Genomic DNA, 18,551 nt, shown 5'->3' on the forward strand with positions numbered 1-18,551 from the left:
AACCCTGCGCTGCTCCCGATTTTGGCGGCAAAACGGGTTCTCCGCCCCATCGGCTAACGCGATTTCGGCGTCGGGGAGTGGAGAATCCAGTCCATGATTTTGGCCTGAGCAATGGGAGAACTCGGCTTTTCCCTGAATTAGTGCCACTGGATCTTTTAACCCACTTGAGAGGGCAGTTGGGATCTCAGTTTAACATATTATCCAAAAAATGGCACCTCCAGCAAGGTAGCTCTCCCTCTGTATTGCTCTGAAATGTCTGCCTATATAGATTGCGTGCTCAACTCTCTGGAGTGGGACTTGAGTGGCTATGGGTGGCATGGTGCCACAGTGGTTAGCACTGGTGTCTCAAAGCGCCAAGTACCCGGGTTCGATTCCGACCTTGGGTGACTGTATGCACTTTCTCCCTGTGTCTACGTAGGTTTCCTCCGGGTGCTCCAGTTTCCTTCCACAGTCCAAAGGTGTGCACGTTAGACGGATTGGCAGAGGTGGAGTTATGGGGGTGGTGTGGGGTTTGGCCCTGGGTGGGGTGATATTTCAGGGGTCAGTGTGGACACGATGGGCCAAATGGCCTCCTTCTGCTCGGTAGGGATTCTATGATTCTATGTGTCCACAACCTGCTGATTCACTCAGAGATGTGGGTGCAACAACTAAGCCTACATTCAACATTGAAGAAGCTGACGTTCAGAGACTTCAACAGCTTTATTGGCGATCAGCAGCAATGGTGAATACTATTCTCCTCAGTTCTTTCTTTCTTTGCTAAGTCTTACTTTAGGGCAAAAGGCCAAAACAGAGACGAATTTGTGAAGATCTGTTTTAAATCTCTTATTACAACAAAATGGTTGGAACCCATCTTTCAATTACTGAGGACAGAAATTAATTTCAGAGCACAGAACTTGCCAACATTCTGGCTAAAACACCCCCTTCACCTTAGTGCGTGCCCAAAGTTACTGCGAGAAGGGAAATGGAAATAAAAAATAATGCAAAAGTGCTACACAACAGGAAAAGAGGGGCACATTGTGCTTAGTATCTAAATTGTAATTTTGTTTCGATTTTTGCTTCCTTATTCTCTTCCTCAGAGATTTCTCTCCGGTACTGCTGTCCTTTAGTGTTCGCCGTCTGAGAGAATGACTGGCCACCTTCTGACAACTCCACCTCCGGGCATATCAAGAGGATGTATGATTTGCGCTGCAGCAAACAAGCTTGAAATGCTTTGTAACAATTCCAAAACTGGCAGATTCTTAAAATTGCACGGTAACTGTCTCAACAGCATTTAAAACTTTTTGAAATTGTGTGTGTTTGTACGTGTGTGTTTGTCTGTGTCTGTCTGTTTCTATGTTTTAAAAAAATTAATTGACAGGATGTGGGGATCACTGGTTAGGCCAGCAATTATTGCCCATTCCTCGTTGCCCTTCGGAAGGTGGTGGTGAGTTGCATTCTTGAACAGCTGCAGTCCCTGAGGTGTCGATACTCCCACTGTGCTTTTAGGGAGAGAGTGCCAGGATTTTGACCCAACAACAATGAAGGAACAGCGATATATTTCCAAGTTGGGGTGGTGAGTGACTTGGAGGAGAACCTCCAGGTGGTGAGGTACCCAGGTATCTGCTGCTCTTGTCCTTCTAGATAGTACTGGTCATGGGTTTGGAAGGTGCTGCCAAAGGAACCTTAACGAGTTCCTGGAGCACATCTTGTAGATGGTACTCACGGCTGCCACTGCTCCTCGATGGTGGAGGGTTTGAATGTTTGTGGAAGGGGGACCAATCATGCGAGCTGCTTTGTCCTGGATGGTGTCGAGCTTCTTGAGTGTTGTTGGAGCTGCACTCATCTAGCCAAGTGGAGAGTGTTCCATTACACTCCTGACTTGTGCCTTGTCGATGGTGGACAGGCTTTGTGGGGGTCAGGAGGTGAGTTACTCGCCGTAAGATTCCTAGCCTTTGGTCTGTTCTGGTAGCCACAGTATTAATGTGGCTAGTCCAGTTCAGTTTCTGATCAGTGGTAACCCCCAGAATGTTGAATGTCATGGGGTGATGGTTAGATCCTCTCTTGTAGGAGATGGGCATTGCTTGACACTTGTGTGGGACGAATGTAACTTGCCACTTATCAGCCCAAGCCTGGATATTGTCCAGGTCTTATTGCATGTGGACATGGACTGCTTCATTATTTGAGGAGTCACGAATGGTGTTGAACATTGCGCAGACATCTGCGAACAGCCCTTCATCTGACCTTAAGAGAGTAATGAAGCAGCTGAAGGTGGTTGGGCCTAGGACACTACCCTGAGGAACTCCTGCGGTGATATCTTGGAGCTGAGGTGATTGACATCCAACCAACACAACCATTGTCCTTTGTGCCAGGTATGACTTCAACCAGTGGAGAGGATTCCTCCCCCCCCCCCCGAATTCCATTTGTTCCAGTTTAGCTAGGGCTCCTTGATGCCATACTTGATCAAATGCTGCCTTGATGAATAGGGCAGTCACTCTCACCTCACCTTTGGCATTCAGCTCTTTTGTCCATATTTGAACCAAATCTGTAATGAGATCAGGAGATGAGTTACCCTGGCGGAACCCAAACTGAGCGTCCGTGAGCAGGTTATTGGTGAGTAAGTGCCGCTTGATAGCACTGTTGATGACTCCTTCCATCACTTTGCTGATGATGGAGAGTAGACTGATAAGGCAGTAATTGGCTGGGTTGGATTTGTCCTGCTTCTTGTGTACAGGACACATCTGGACAATTTTCCACATTGCCGGGTAGATGCCAATGTTGTAGATGTACTGGAACAGTTTGGTGAGGGCTGTGGCAAGTACTTGGGTACAAGTCTTCACCATTATTGCTGGAATGTGTGTTAGTACATGTGTGTGTGAGTTTGCATGTGTGTTGAAGAGGGAGGGTCAAATGTTCATACATGTGTGTGTGTGTCTGTGTGTGTGTGTATGAATTCTAACTGTGTGTGTTCCGTGCTCATTTATCTGTGTCGGTACGGCATAAAATAGTATACAAAGCATTGCCATTCCTGTTATCATACATTAAAATCTTCCCTTTTGTTAAATTCACTAATACTGGATTTGAGATGGAGTTAAGCTGCTCTCTTTTTGCCTTGCGTGTGCAGCTGTGAAATACTACACGGGTTCCTCATTACTGTTGTCTGACCAACAGCAACCAACTTTAAAAAAAACTTTTGACGTATGCTCACAAATCCACTTTTAGGGAGCAGAACTCCTGATATCAATGTTAAGTATGAGACAGTTAAACCAGTTTCTACTAGTGTGCGCCATTTTAACTTATGTCCACTTTTTAGTAAAGTTCTGAAACTTATCAAAGCACAAATCCTTTTATTAAAAAGGTCCCCACTGGGGGGCTCACAGGCACCCTCAGTCTTGAGTATTTCTTGGGTTAGCAATACTAAACAGTATCACTGTATTTTGGCTTGTCTCACTTCATTTTGATCAGGTCAAGAACTAATGGGCTTCACTTTGCTTCGTGACAAAATAGCAGGAATTCAAGACTCTGCCTAATTAAAGTTTATTTTACTGATTGGTGCCTGGATCTCTGCTTGCAAGGTGGCTGTCTGGAAAAGATTAATTTCAGACTGAACAGAAGGGGAAGTGAGTTGCTAAAGCCAGAACTTGGCAATTCCAAGACTAATGCTGAAAACCGAAAAATTGATCCAGTGAGAAATCGAGAAGGAAAAACCAGTAAATCATGGTAAATGACAAGCAAAGTATTGTACACACCCCTGTCAGCATCAACGGGGCCAAGGTGGAGATGGTTAGCAGCTTCAAATTCCGAGGGGTACACATCCCCAAAAATCTGTCCTGGCCCACCCACTTCACACTACCACCAAGAAAGCACAACAGCCTCAGGAAACTAAGGAAATTCAGCATGTCCACATTAGTTCTTACCAACTTTTACAGATGCACCATAGAAGGAATCCTTTCTGGCTGCATCACAGCCTGGTATGGCAACTGCTCGGCACAAGACTGCAAGAAACTGCAGAGAGTTGTGAACACAGCCCGGTCCATCACACGAACCTGCCTCCCATCCACTGACTCCATCTACACCTCCCGCTGCCTGAGTAAAACGGACAGCATAATCAAAGAGCTCTCCCACCCGGCTGACTCACTCTTCCAACTTCTCCCATCGGGCAGGAGATACAAAAGTTTGTGAACATGCAAGAACAGACTTAAAAACAGCTTCTTCCCCGCTGTTACCAGACTCCTAAACAACCCTCTTATGGACTGACCTGATTAACACTCCACCCCTGTATGCTTCACCCAATGCCGGTATTTATGTAGTTACATTGTGTACCTTGTGTTGTCCTATTATATATTTTCTTTTATTTTCATGTACTTAATGATCTGTTGAGCTGCTCGCAAAAAATACTTTTCACTGCATCTTGGTACACGTGACAATAAACAAAATCCAAATCCAGGTACTGGTAGGAATTGGTGTTCCATTTTAAGGTACAGAAGACCAGTTCGGACCAGTACCAATTGTGGTGTTTTTAAAGGATAGGATTGCAGACCCTAAAGATACGAAACAAAAGCTTTATTGGAAAGATGTTTTCTCACAGGCTGCTAGAACTGACTGACTGTTGGCCTGCCCAAACTGTCGTTGACATCAATACGTAACGTGATCAAACTCTTAAAGTGACCTCACTCATTTCAAGCTAGGAACATACATGAATCACGACACTTTCCTCCCGCTTTGCATCAGAGGTTCCTGAAATGAAACACAATATAACATTAACAATCAAAATTTACAATATGAACAATTCATAAATACAACAGTCACTAAGTTAGACGTTCAGGAGGACGTCGATTCCTGTGTGTTTGTTGGCAAACCTCAGGCCTCTGCTTTTTCTTGTTGATTGCAACCTCTGCTGTTTTTGATGTAGTTTGGACGTAGGATTTGGAGATTAATTCAGTGTTGAAGTGTCATCAACTGGTGTCCTGTCTTTCACAGTTGTTTCTGGTATTGTCAGAATCTCAGGTATGTACAGGTCTTCACTTGGTACAGTTTGTTGCGGACTCTCCGTTAACTATATCTCCGACAACCTTGTTCTAGCTGCTAAAGGTTGCTCAGGATGTCTTCTCCACACATCATCGCCCCCAAGTTTGAACGATGTAGGAGACCAGTCTTGATGTGCCACAGCGATGACAGGTATCCACTTATCCCTGGTGGTATCGTTCCTTGCCAATACTTCCAGACCTTTATGAAAAACACGCTGTTTGACCCTGTTTTTGTCTTAGGCGGCTTCAGCACACCAAGCGCTGTGTGTAGCTGACGTTTCACCATGAGTAATGCTGGAGAACTTTGAGTTGTGAATGTGTTGTATTCCTGTATGTCATCAGGAATTAGCTTGGTAGTTTTGACAATGATCCTTATTTCATTGTCTGAACAAAGCATTCAGCCAGTTTATTTGTGGCAGGATGAAAAGGAGCGGATCGGATGTGTTGGATTCCGTTCTCTATTAGATAATTTGGGAATTCTCACGAAATGAACTGTGGACCATTGTCACTAGCAAGTTGTTCAGCAAAATCAAATCTTCACCTGTCTCTATTATTCACTCTGAGGACATAGTCTTCATAATGGGGGTTTCAGGTCATTTCGAGTGCGCATTTCAAATGAAGAACATTCATCCTTCGAACGGTCTGGCATAATCTATATGAACTCTTTGCCATGACCCTCCTGGCAATTCCCATGGGTGTAATGGCGTTAATGGTGGCAGGTTTTGAACCTTTTTACAAACCGAACACATGCCGCCTTCTCCTCGATTTTGCTTTCAAGCCCTGAACCAAAAATAGAACCTGGCTATCTCCTTCATTCTTACTCTCCCACAATGATTTTAATGAAGTTGGAAGTTCCCTTAACAATGGTGGAATGATGGCCCTTATTCCCTATAGGGCATAACCTGCCTGTATGAATAGTTCCGAGTCTTCGGGTAACATGTAGCTTCAACACCGGGTTTGTTCCCGTGGTCTTGCCACGAAATACGACGTCCATAACTTCTCACAGAATCACAGAATAATACCATGCAGAAGAGGCCTTTCGGCCCATCGAGCTTGCACTGACACATGAGAAACACCTGGGCCGGGATTCTCCCCTACCCGGCGGGGCGGGGGATCCTGGCGGGACGGAGTGGCGTGAACCACTCCGGCATTGGGCCACCCCAAAAGTGCGGAATGTTCCGCACCTTTAGGGGCTAGGCCCATGCCGGAGTGGTTCCCGCTCCGCCGGCCGGCGCGAAAGGCCTTCGCCGGCCGGCGGAAGTCCGCGCATATGCCGGAGCGTCAGCGGCTGCTGACGTCATACTGGCGCATGCACAGGGGAGGGGGTGTCTTCCGCCCCCGCCATGGTGAAGGCCATGGCGGGGGCAGAAGAAAAAGAGTGCCCCCACGGCACAGGTCCGCCCGCCGATCGGTTGGCCCCGATCGCGGGCCAGGCCACCGTGGGGGCAATCCCCGGGATCAGATCGTCCCTCGAATCCCCCCCAGGACCCCGGAGCCCGCCCGTGCCGCCAATCCCGCTGGTACCAGAGGTGGTTTAAACCACGCCGGCTGGAAAGGCCTGTCAGCGGCGGGACTTCGGCCCATCGCGGGCCGGAGAATCGCTGAGGGGGGCCCGCCAACCGGCGCAGCGCGATTCCCGCCCCCTCCGAATCTCGGGGGCGGAGAATTCAGAACACGGCGGGGGCGGGATTGACGCCGGCCCCGGGTGATTCTCCGACGCCCTGGGGGGTCGGAGAATTCCCCTCCCGATCTGCCTACCTAATCCCATTTGCCAGCACTTGGCCCATAGCCTTGAATATTATGACATACCAAGTGCTCATCCAGGTACTTTATAAAGGAAGTGAGGAAACCCGCCTCTACCACCAGGCAGCGTATTTCAGACCGTCTGCACTCTCCGGGTAAAAAGGTTTTTCCTCAAATACCCCCTAAACCTCCTGATCCTCACCTTGAACTTGTGCCCCCTCATAACTGTCCCACCAACTAAGGGGAACACCTGCTACGAAGTATTTAGCACTACCTCGTTTCTATTTTTCCCCTTTCAAACAAAGCAAACATGAGCTCAGCCTGTTCCTTTCCCAGTTTTACAAGGGGTGTTGCAAACCTCCCCTAGCAAGTATTGGTTACTTGTCATGAAGGCAAGCAGCGGGTGGTCGTCCGAGGATTCAGATGTGGGGCATCGGCGACTTGGATCCAGCATTCCAGTCCTGTGGGGAAGACCAAATAGTGGCGATGGCGGCGTCCGGAGGACCTGTGGAGGAGAAGATGGTGGCACCCATGCAGCGCACGTTGTAGGGGCGGGGCAAAATGGTGGCGTCCAATGAGCGCACGTTACGGGCGTGGGGCAAGGTGGCAGCGCCCATGGAGAGCACGTTGTGGGGGCAGGGCAAGATGGCGGAGCCCACGGGCCGCACATGGACCTGGGAGGAGAAGATGCCGGTGCCCACTGGTCGCACATGGCCCCGGGAGCAGAGGAGAGTGGCGCCCATTGTGCGATCGGCTAGGGGAAGTGAGCGAATTCGGGCGTGACAGCGGCGACAGCGCGGGCCTGGCACACTGCCGCAAAGTGGCCCTTCTTACCGCAGGACTTGCAAGTGGCGACGCGGGCTGGGCAGCGCTGGCGGGGGTACTTCTGCTGGCCGCAGAAGTAACAGCAGGGACCCCCAGGGTGCGTGGTGTGGCGGACGGTGCAGGCATAATGAGCAGGAGTGGCCCCAGCCAGGGGGGTTGTTTGCGGGGTCCAAGAGGAGTAGGAGGGGTGGGCCACGCGGCGAGCGGAGTAGGGTTGGACATTACGAGATGCAACCATCATGGAGAGCGCTAAAGCTTTCGTCTCCGCTAGGTCGAGCATGGCCCCTTCCAGCAGTCATTGTCAGATGGGGTCCGACGCAATCCCCGTCACGAATGCGTCTCGCATGAGGAGATTGGAATGTTCCATGGCCGTGACGGCCTGACAGTCACAGTCCCGTACGAGTGGGATAAGAGCCCGCCAGAAGTCTTCGATCGACTCACCAGGTAGTTGTACGCGAGTGGCGAGAACGTGCCTAGCAAAGAATGTGTTCGTCTTCTGAACGTAGTTCTCTTTAAGGAGAGCCATAGCCTCTGCATAATTCGGGGCATCCTGGATTAGCGGGAACACGCTGGAACTCAACCTGGAGTAAAGCACTTGGATCTTCTGAGCTTCCGTCGGCGCGGGGGTCACAGCGTTGATATAGGCCTCAAAGCAAGCCAGCCAGTGATTACAGTCCTTTCTGGCATCTGGCGAGTGGGGATCCAGCTGCAGGCGATCTGGTTTGATCCTGATGTCCATAATGTGGAAAATCTGACTGCAATAAATTGATGCACGATCAATTGCACGAAAAACTCAGATTGGTACAACTGTGGCTTTATTACAGTCAGATGCGTGGCCTCCTACTGCAGCTGGCAGAATGGCTGATCAGGAGGAGTCATGCCTATTTATACGGTTCGTTGTGGGCGGGGCTAGCTGGCAGGGGCTACCGGCGAACCTGCGGTGTAGGTCCTACTGTACATCCCCTAATACAGATGCACACAGTTAACACAGTGGATCATCACAAATTAGTTCCCACCTTTCGACACGCCCATCCTAGTCGGGCGTGGAAATCCTGGCCTACGAAAATGCAGGTTACTTTTGTTGATTTAAACGTCAGGAGCGGGATTCTCCTTTTCAGTGACAAAGTGTTGATGCCAAAGCAGAATTCATGGACTTTCACAACAGCAAAACTAGATCGATTCAGCAACTATGGAGGGGCTAGCGCCGGCACCACATGGAACACAGTCAATTTCAATGAAAAACGGTACGGGTTTCGCCGGGTCTGTGATTGACACTCGGGAGGCTGACAAGCTGCAGCCGCATATACACATTACACTCCCCACACACACTCATCCCAGCCACAAGATGGCACTAGTTGTGCTGGAATGCGCTGGTTTCACAATTTTTAAAATGAACCCCGCCGTTGGAAACTCGGCCCATCAGAGGCGGAGCATCACGGGGGCCCCGGAGAATACCGGGTCGGGACCGCCAATGAAATACAAATGGTGTTTACTGTGTGTGCATTCCGGACCACATTGATGCCGCTGCCGAGGTCTCGGAGAATTGCGATTTGGCGTCAAATAAACGCCCACCGCAATTTTAGTATCGAAATCTATTCTCCGCCCAATCACGTTTTGCGATTTTGCCGTCACAAATGAAGAATCCCGCCCCAAAAGTTCCATCCACGTAGCATTAAAATGTAAGAAAGAAAACATTCAGCGGAAATGAGGAATAGGACGCTCAACCAGACATTCTGTTTCCGAAAAGGTTGACTTGAGTTGCGGCCACCAGATTTCCTTTAACAGGTTAAGGAAGCTGCAGCTTTAGATCTTCTGATGCCCTTTGACAACAGCAGTAGCATTTCCTACAGTTAAATTGAAACTAATTTATTCCAAGTATACCATGAAGAATGTTCTGTGGTTCCACACATTTCTGCAATTCCACATTGTGCCATTCGTCATTACACATTGACACAGTATTACTCTTGCAGATGTTACATGAAAGAAAATACGTGCGTATTTTGCTCCAGAAAGTCTTTCACCCATTGGAGGGTAAGTAGAGGACGCATGAATCTCAACGCTTAGGCATTCAATTCACTCGCTCATCAAAAAACCTGCATTAAGTTTCCCTATAGATTCATGGCGCACGAGCTCTGGTATTTTAGCTGCATCATTTTTTTTAAAGTTGCAACGCTGATATTTGCCATAGCTATAAGCTGACCGCCGAGAAGAATACCTGGTCCCGTTGGCGGCTCGGGCGTAGAGACAGATTGTACTTTAAAAAAACACACCTCTTCGCTACTGTCAATGCATTGTTACTTTTTGGTGTCCGTTCCATGTTGGCACTCTGTGCATCCAAGGTTGATAGTGTGACTTCTCCATGCGTCTATAGCAACAATCGCCAATATCAGCCACCAGGATGTAACTGGCCAAAGGTAAGTGCAAGTATTTTCAAAATAATAGGCTTCTGAATAGTTTTAACTTGGTTGTAGTACAATGGCGTCTACAGAATCAGTGACATTCGGTTTGCAGCTTTGATTCTCGACTGCTGGTGTGCATTTTTGAAATTTGGGTGCACCACTCTGCCCCCAGACCCAATGTTACATTAATCAATGGGAAGCACGACTGCGAATTCTGAATATATGTTCCCAGCAAACAAGCTCCGAGCCAGGCTTGAAAACTTGCAAAATCATCTTCAATGCTACCTCGCAGTCTCAACTTCAGCGGCAACATTGGAAAATAAGTGAGGCGGGAGCATTGACTTAGGAACCACTCCTAAAAAAGTAAAGTTGTGTCCCACCGCTCCCACTCCCCAGGTAGGTGGGGAGTTTCAAGAACAAAAAAGGCAAAATTCTGCAGATGCTGTAACTTTAAACAGAAAATGCTGGAAATACATTCGGTCAGGCAGCATCTGTGGAGAGAGAAATAACGTTAACACTTTGATGAACCATCAATCGAACGCGAGACGAGTTGCTGTATAAAAGTTAGGCTTTAATAAGCTACAGTAAATGGACGACCGCCGGGCGTTCTGGGTATTTATACCTCGCTCTGGAGGCGGAGTTAACTCAGCCTCTCGACCAATCGGAGAGCCGTCACATGACTGGTCTCAACCAATCGGTCGAGAGGCACATGACCCACCAGGGCCAATGGTAAGCCAGTGTTCTGCACCAATGGCAGACAGCTATGCAAATCATACCACCCCACAGTCATTAAGCATCAGAACGGCAGTTCACCAGCACCGGTTCTGATCGGAAGGTCGCCGGTGTGAAACATTGGGGCGTATTTAATGTAGCCAGTCATGGCAGAAACCATAACAACCAGACCAACCTGTTCACAAGTCAGTCTCCCAGTGATAACAAGACCTCCCAATTAAGCTGGAGGATGAAATGGGTTGATTTGGGATTGCTGGCTGTCATGGTGAGATATCTATTTGGATCATTAGTCAGTCATTTTCCTGAGACCACCAAAATATAGTCGCGGCTCAGGGATTAAATGGCAGCTGCGTGGCTTTTCTGCGCATCCTGAAGGCCCCCAGAAAATCCGATCAAGTTTCCCAGCTGCTTCCCAGAGAACCCCACATTATCAGGCACTCCAGTCCATTTGCTCCGCTTCCCCCTCTACTGATGCTACCTGGACTGCTGAGCATTTCCAGTACTTCCTGCTCATATTAGCGAGGACATTTTAAAAATCTGCTCCCGATTTTGGATTCACAGTTGAAGGCAATGCAATATGTGCAAAATTCTCCTTTGATCCCGCATGACACACAAATGGGAGAGACACGCAATCTGTGTATAACAGCCATGATGTGGAGATGCCGGCATTGGACTGGGGTGAGCACAGTAAGAAGTCTTACAACACCAGGTTAAAGTCCAACAGGTTTGTTACGAATCACTAGCTTTCGGAGCACTGCTCCTTCCTCACCTGAGGAAGGAGCTGCGCTCCAAAAGCCAGTGATTTGAAACAAACCTGTTGGACTTTAACCTGGCGTTGTTGTAAGACTTCTTACCGTGTATAACAGGACATTGGGGCAGGAACAAGAAAACAGCCAAGGCGGCCCTTTACAAGAACAATGTGTGGTTCGGGACACAATATCCCAAAAAACTCTGGGTGACTTTCCAGGGGAAGGCAGAAGCAGACAAATACGTGCCCAAGCACGGGCTGGGAAGGCAACAGCATCAGCAGTGAACCAGACCTCAAGTAGATGAAGATGGAGGAGAGTTTCTACACAGGGTTGTCCCTCCGAGCCCTAGCCACAGCTGCTCTCCCATCCCACCTGACCAAACGCTCGATCAGTCATAGTAGCCACGCTCCGGACATGGTGCCAAATGAGGCAACACTTTGCCCTAACCGAAATATCCACCATTGCCCCCCTCTGCAATAACTACAGGTTTACTCCTGCAGTAATGGATGCCACCTTCAAAAGTTGGGGACGAGGGGACACTGCCGGTTAGGGACATGTACACGGACGAGAGAGCAGCGACCTTGGGGGAGCTCATGGAGAGGTTCCAATTACCAAGAGGGAACAACCTGAAATACATTCAGGACAAAAACATGAATCTCGTGCACGGTGACCTTTATGCGTGGTGCCTTTCATGTGGTTGGACACTCGCAGCTGCCCTGGTGGCATCTGCATCAAACTGCTGAAGTCAGGAAATGCTCGTATGATATTGTTATTTGACAGCGAAAAATATTTTTATATGTTTAAATGCATAAAGTATCAAATTCCTTATCACAAGCACTTTCTATGTTGACTTTGCATTGAAATATTATTTTAGTCCAATAGTTATTAGTAATACACTAATATAGCTATATGCTATAGTATTTGTAGCGTGACATTTTCCAGTCCCCCAGCCACGTGTTCTTGGCAGCGTGCTGTTTACTAGCTCATTTATATAGCTCCTCTTCCGTTGCAAAACAAAGTTCTCTCTTCCTGCCACTTGTCAATGGGAGTTCCCATTGACGCCACCCCACGCCGTCGGGAAACCCACAGGCGGGGGTGCGCTGTCAGCGGGAAAAGATGATTCCCAACGGCAGGAGAATTCCGACCATAATGTTGAGTCCAAACTTTCCCAAGCATGGCAAATTATTAATTACCTTCTGATCCTAAATATTTGATCTGCAGCCTTACAGTATGGACAGCATGTAGAGCACGGGCATTGTGCCTTCACCAGGCCTGTTCAAAGGTTCTGAAAAGTAAATTCAGGAAATAGGAAACATTCTTGTTCTTTCTGTCGAGAATGAAGGAAAGGAAATTCCTCCTGAAATCCTATCTTCAAGCACTGAAACTACAGTGTGTTTACAGCAAGTATTGCCGTGCACTGCACAATGCTCATCTGTACACTGTGACCTTGCTTGATCTGGGTAATATATTGTGTTAAACATCAGGACCCATGGGACACCAAAAATAACAATTTCTTTTGATTAAGATTGATTAAGCCAGAGCTTCAATGAACCTAAACATCTGTATGGAGGTAATCTGTTTTATACTTCGTGTTACCGAGGGGAGGAAAGTTATAACTAGAATACGAGTTGCCATATTGGGAGGCTTGCGACTGATGTGTTGGAAGTTCCAACAACACATCTGTGGCAGATTTTAATGCCTCAGGAAGGTTTGAGTGAAATTTGAGCTTCCCCTCTTTCAATTTCTCAGATCGCTCTGTAACACACTGGCATCGGTCAAACAAGTGATGTGCTTTCGGATTTCTGCTGAAGGTTTTCTGACAAGGGCTATAAGGCTGTGTGCAATGGGACCATGGGGGGCGCGCCCAGTGTCATTCAAACGATTGGCACAGTGACTGGGGGAGCCCCGCTTTTAGATTTGAAATTTGCTGGATTGAAAATTGTAGAGGCGCACCCTCATTCTTCTATTTGCTATTGCACAATGCTACTTTTATTTTGGCTCATTGATTGGGAAAATACAAGGTGTTGTGTTTATCTTTCTAATTGTTATGATCCCCATGAGGGTCAGTAACCAAAACAACCAAATTCTCAGAACAAACGCCCAATGAAAAAAATTGCACAAGATTGCACTTCTTGTAATTATTACTTCAACACAAATCAGAATCAATACAAATTTAACATAAATCAACAAACAAATCATGGTCCGTACGAGATATAAATTGCACAAGGAATAGCGGATGCCACAAAGACTATCTCATGGGTTTTTTATCGGTCCACTCCCCATCTAACCAACATTTCTAGCCGCACAGTTCTTCCAAGCTCAGATCTTTCGAGCACAGAATTCCTTCAAGGACTTCACCAATTTTCTTCGGGCAACAGATTTTGCATGCAACATGTTCTGATTTTGCAAACATCCATACAAATGTGCACTTCTGGCTGGGTCCTTCCAATCGTTCAGCTCCTGTCGGTCATCATAGCATATATCTACTAGAACCGCCATTGCCTTCACAGACTATAGCTGATTCTAGGCATTCAATCACTCATTTAATTATTCAAAAGTGTTACGATTCTTGGCCAGACCTCAGGACATTGCGAAGGGGTGAGATCCAGTTAGGGACCTGTACCATTTTTCTAAAATTTCACTCAAGCCAACTTCTTTTGGAACAAAGCTACAAGATTTCATGGGTTTTGAACAGGCAACAAAATTTACTATGAAAGTTTAGAAAGATAAAACAATTTAAAATATATATCTGATACTCTAACATACAGAATCAACTAGAGGTACATGTGAATTAACAGATAAACCACAGTGGAACACACCAGGCTACAGAATAAGTAGCAGATGCAACCAATGGATTTCTCAAGAACCTAACCAGACACTCATATTCACTGAGTTACACAATTTCTTGGAAACACTGTATCCCTTCTGAGGAATTTCTAGCTTCACCTTAGAAGATCTAGGGCTTGACGCCGGTTCAATTGGGGCAGAGGTTGAAATTAGGATCCGGCAGGCGCAGATCGGTACGTGATCTAACGGGCCCGCTCGTATTGGCGGGTTCTGGATGCCACCTGGACGTGGCGAGACACCAATTGAGACCAATTAAGGGAAATCTTCATCTCATTAATTAAATGGAACCCAATCTAATGGCCTCCCGCGAACTAACTAGCTCCCCAGCGAGAGGTCACGCAGGCGCCTTTGAGCACTACTAATTTAAAATGGGAACCTAGCGCAATGTCTGCTGAGGGGATCCGAGGAGGCGAGTACCATTTCCATTTTTGGGGATGCGGCTGCTGTCCTAGTGTTTGTGGGGGGGGGGGGGGTAGAGTCCCCGGGGGGATGGGGGGAGAGAACCTGGTCGGGAGTCTGGGTGCCATCCGCGGCTGTTGCCAGTGGGCTGGGGGATGAGGGGTTCAGTGCCTGCGGGTGTTCAAGGCCATCTTCCAATATTGTGCATATCCATAACAGGGACAACTACAGCTGCTGCCTGTCTGTCTCACCAAAAACTTCCAGCACAGAGCCTTCTTCGTGGTTAGATGGTGAAGGTCACTTCAACTCCCTCTAACTGTGAGTAACCTCTGCCTGCACAGCTAAAGTCGATTGCTAAAAAGGAATTGCCATTGGTAGTTATGTGAGCACTTCACAGCTGCAGGTTATGTTTGATGCTTGCTCCTGCTGGTGGCTGCTGATGCCTGAAGGTCGCTGTTTCTGTTTCCTTCCTTTTCTGTAGGCGGAAAGAAGGACGATTGTTTCTGAGATATCTGGGTCCTGGAACACCGGGCTAAGGGGGACGTATGAGTCCAGAAGGCAATCCGGTTTGAAGCATGAAGACACTGTGGGACCTGGTGTGCGACATTGATCTGAATGGGCCACCCGATGAAGGCCTTAAACAAATGCTTTCACAGATTGCTGATGCTTTTGTTGTTGGTGTGGTGAATGCTGCATGTATCTGCCACGTCACCACAGGTTAAACACGCTGGAAGTCAAGGATGTTCAACTGCGCCTTGAGCGCCAGTGGAATATGTGGATGCCAGGATTTGGTTCCGGTGAGATTGGGCTGTATGAGAAGGTCTGCACAGCTGCGACTCCTGGATGGAAAATGGCACTGAAATGTGGAACAACATTGATGGACAGATCATTTCTACAACAAAGTTTTCGACATGATAACACATTCTCAGGCTTATCCTTCATTTCTGTTGAGGAACCTGTGAAGCAAAACAAACTTGTGTGTTTGTTTTTTTGTGAAAATGCGCTGATATAGCTTTGTATTAGTACCAGTATGAAACAGTGATATTTCCTTGTTGTTTAATGGTTAATGTGATATGTAGAATATTACGTTGTTTATTTTCAACTCTTTATTACTATTGACCGTTTAATAAACAAAATATTCCCAAGTGGCTGCAGGCTGTGTTTTCTGTTTGCTCCAGTTTTTGCCGGAAAAATGCCTGAGGGCCTAGTTTTTGTTTAATGCTGCCTCATTTGCTTCTGTGGCCTGCAGGAGGATTGTCTGGCCTACTAGCAGTCTGAAGAAGGGGAAGGGGTGCTCTCTCACTCTTCTGCTCTGCTTTGTGTTAGTTCGGATTGCAGGTAATGATTGTTCCTGCCTTGAGAGTCTGCTGCTGGGAGCTTCCAGAGGGGGAGAGAGAGGAGGAGTGACCCGGCTGCTGTTGCTGTCAGCTGGAAACTGTGTGCTTGCTTGCTGCCACCTCTTTCTGTAGCCCAAGTGTTAAAGAGGCGAGTATAAGAAGCAACTACTGCCAGTGCTGACGAAGGGGATGGGCGGCAGCAGATTCAAATGAGCAACTTGCTGGAAGTATGAAGATCAGCTCTCCCTGTTTGCTGGTGCTTTTGTTGTACTGCTGAGTGTGAAATGTTTCATCTCTGGAGGCCATGTGTTGCTTGCTACCACCTCTTTTCCTTATGTGGCCTGGACCAAGGGCTGGGTGACCAGAAGCCGATAGTACAGGAGTGGAAGGGTGGTGGCTCGATTCGACTGAGCAACTTACTGATGGTATGGAGACTTGCTCTTGCAGCTTACTGGTGGTTTTGTAATACTACAGACTGTTTAATGTTTCATGATTGGAAGTGTATGTTTGCTTGTTGCCATGTCTTTTACTTCTGCGACCTGGACCAAGGACTGAGTGGAGTTGGTGCCCAGAAACGCTATGACAGGAGGGGAAGGGTGGCAGCTCGCTTCAAACTGAGCAACTTGAAGGTCGTGAAGAAATGCCATTTTACATTGTTCGTGGTTTTATTGAGTTGGTGACTGTTTACTGTTTCAGGTTTGGAAGCTGTGCAAATTGCTGGTGCCATTTTGTACGATTGTTTGTTTATGTTTAATTTTGGAAGCCGTGTGCTTGCTAGTGTACTGTTGCTGTTTACTGTTTAATGCCTGGAGGTTGTGTGCTTGTTTGCTGCAGCCCCTTTTGCTTCTGTGGCCTGGAATCCAGAACCACTGCCAGTGCTGGAGAGGGGAAGGGGGTGCTCACTCACTCTTCCATCATGCTCTGTATCGGTGTGACATTTCCAGTGTATTGTCCTGCTCACTCCTGAGCGACATTCCACCGACACGGGTCTGCTGCTGCAACCACGTGGGTGGGGGCAGAGTGGTCTTGTCCTGTTGACTGTTCACTGTTTGATGATTGGAGGCCATGTGTTTGTCAGCTGCAGCCCTTTTGTCTGAGGCCTGGAGCCCGGAAAGGGCCTCTCTCTCGCTTTTCCACCATGCTCTGCGCCAATGTGACTTTCTGGTGTATTGTTGCGTTATCCCTAGGTGACTTTCCACTGATATGAGTGTGCTGCCGGAGAATCGCTGTGACCGGTGGGAATCGCGCCATGCTGTCCCGACGCCGGGACATGATTCTCCCGTGGTGCCGGCCAAGGGCTGCTCTATCCCCCCCCCCCCCCCTCCCCCCCCCCGGGCGATTCTCCACCCGGGATGGGCCAAGCGGCCGTACCAAAAATCCCGAGTTCCGCCAGCACCGTTCTAACCTGTTCTTAGCCAGTGGAACCTCGGCATGGAAGGGTCCGGGGCGGCCTGAGGTGGGGGGGGGGGGGGGGAGTGGGGGGGAGTCCAACCCCAGGGGGGGGCCTCCGCTGTGTCCTGGCCCGCGATCACAGCCCACCAATTGGCGGGCTGGGGGCCTCCTTTCTTCCACGCCGGCCCCTATAGCCCTACGCCATGTTACGTTGGGGTCTGCGTGGAGAAGGAAGCCACTGCGCATGTGCGGACCCAGCAGCGCCCAGTTGATGCCGGGATCAGCAGCTGGAGCGGCGAGGGTCGCTCCACTGCTGTGCTGGCCCCTTGTAGGGGCCAGAATTGCTGATCCTGAGGCCATGTTGACGCCACCGGGAAACCTATATTCCACCCTATATTCCTTCCTCATTTTCTGTTTAATAAACCACAGGACTAATTTCCTTTCATGAAGTGTTGCAGATGTGCCTACCTACACACTGACTTACCGACTTTCTGACTTAAATATGCTTTTCAATTTTGACAGTAAGTTCGAAATGAGTTCCTCATCAAACACCTGTCAAAAGATTATGATGCTGGGAGCCCATGTGTTTGTCATTTGCTGACATTTGGTATCCCAGTTACTCATGTTACTTAATTATCTCCTTCATTGACAAGCTGGGAGGCCTGTTTCTTGTTGATAAAATGTGGTTAATATGAGCGGATGTACAGGATTTTAATTGCATTATTTTAGTGTTCACCAAACCAAATAGTCTTACACAGCTTTGTGAGACAAAAGTTTAGTTTAACCACAATTAGTGAATAAATGTTGTTATTGTCATGTTTGGATCTTGAAATCAAAATACCATTTCAGTGCTGGTGGGTTAACGAGCCTCAATTGCAACTTTTGACCTTCTGCCAGTTTGATTGATGAAAGTAGGGAAACACTGGATATGCATAGCCTACTGTCTGTGTTCAGCTCTATTGCTCTGAATGGTTCTTTCTAAGAATTCATGAACAGAAATATTGTAAAGCGTAATTTGAGTGACGATATTTAATTCTGATGCCTTAAATGATTATTTAATAATGTTTATTGCGTGTGATTTTGCTTTAGGCACTGTTCTGTCAACTTTCCGGCTTACGTAAATAG

The 18,551-nt window shown here is 47.8% G+C and overlaps 1 long non-coding RNA gene across 1 annotated transcript; it reads right to left on the bottom strand.

Moving 5' to 3' along the window:
- Positions 1 to 4,524: 4,524 nt before the first annotated feature.
- On the bottom strand, positions 4,525 to 12,723 carry LOC119968674. The gene is made up of 2 exons (XR_005461174.1): positions 12,645 to 12,723; positions 4,525 to 4,713 (listed from the first exon to the last, which is right to left on the bottom strand). It is a non-coding gene; the product is annotated as an uncharacterized LOC119968674 (long non-coding RNA).
- Positions 12,724 to 18,551: the final 5,828 nt, after the last annotated feature.

This window comes from Scyliorhinus canicula, chromosome 7, assembly GCF_902713615.1.
Source record: "Scyliorhinus canicula chromosome 7, sScyCan1.1, whole genome shotgun sequence".
NCBI lineage: Eukaryota > Metazoa > Chordata > Chondrichthyes > Carcharhiniformes > Scyliorhinidae > Scyliorhinus > Scyliorhinus canicula.